The following is a 1,352-nucleotide window of genomic DNA, read 5'->3' as shown; positions in this document are numbered from 1 at the left end:
ACAACCACACACACCACAAAGCGCCACAGGAGACAAAGGCCCTCCGTACAGACATTTTAACAGAGCGTTAGGGCTGTTAGCGAGCACCTATTAAAGCCGGAACTGCACACGAGGGAATGGGTGGCCAGCACCACGCCCAGCGCTGATGTTTCCACACCGCACCAGGTCGTTATTTTAAGGCCGAAGTCGATCTTCAGAAAATCGTCACCGACGTTGGCCAAGGCGACCCCACGCGCGCAGCACGGAGTGGACGCGCGCCCTCCTGCAGAGCGACAGCTGCGATCGCCGCCGGTTGCTGCGGTGATGCTCGCGTGACCGTGAGCGTGGCTGTGCGCACGGGGGGGGGGGGGGCGCTCGGGGAACGAGACTCTTTGGCAGCTCGAGGAAAGCCGCCCTCGGAACCAACGGAGGAGCGTAGGGGAGCGGCGGGCGGATACAGCACGGCGAGGTGGCGAGCACAGGGCGCAGGGCGCGTGCGCTGGATCTGACAATCGTCGCAGTCGGTTCACGCGTAACACGTTGGGCCATCTCGTGACCTCCTCCCAACGAGTTTTCGACCCTCCACGTGGCCTCGAAGTGCAACTAGCCTGGCACAAGCGCTGTCCATGGAGGCGTCACCACTACCACCTACCTCTATTGGCGAATGGCGGCTGCTGTATGTTACAACATTTTCCGTGCCATTACAGCCTTAATAGGTGCTCGCCAACAAAGCTCTTGCATCGACGGTCTGAAAGAAAACTTTACTCGAGGAATATTTGTAAACATGTATCATGCGCGTGGACATGCACGTGTGCGCGCGCCATTGTGAGCGCATGTGTATAGGAGTGAGTGGCTGAGTATGTACAAACTAGCGAGTGTAGTGTATGTGTAGAGTGCAGGGAGTGAGTGCGTGCGTATGTATCAGTGAGTGCGTCGGCCGATGCACACCATATCCTTCATGAAATGAAAATTAAAGGCAGAAGCCACAGGAGTGCACCTGTGGCCATGCAACCGAATCGTCGACCCGCACAGTGAACCCACTGTGGTCTGCGATCCTTCAACGAGGGAATAAAAACAGCAAAACGACACGAACTCTCTCTCTCTCCTGAAGCCCTCTCGTCGTGGCGAGCAGCAGACCTCGATGTTGACATTCAGCCCATGAACACATCGTCATTTTAATAGGGAGTACATTAGGTGCGAGTGAGTGCCGTGCATAGGTGGGAGTGAGTGCGCGCGTAGGAATGAGTAGGTGCGTCGATGCTTGTTGTGGGGGAATTCCGGGGAGACATGCAGGGGGAGCGAGGGAGAGCTTGAGGGTGGGGGGAGGAGGAGGAGTCCGTAGGATTTACTCGAGAAGAGTGACGGGCGCGAGC

The sequence above is a fragment of the Lampetra fluviatilis genome, chromosome 27 (genome assembly GCF_964198595.1).
Source record: "Lampetra fluviatilis chromosome 27, kcLamFluv1.1, whole genome shotgun sequence".
NCBI lineage: Eukaryota > Metazoa > Chordata > Hyperoartia > Petromyzontiformes > Petromyzontidae > Lampetra > Lampetra fluviatilis.
Note: the sequence above shows the minus strand (reverse complement) of the source record.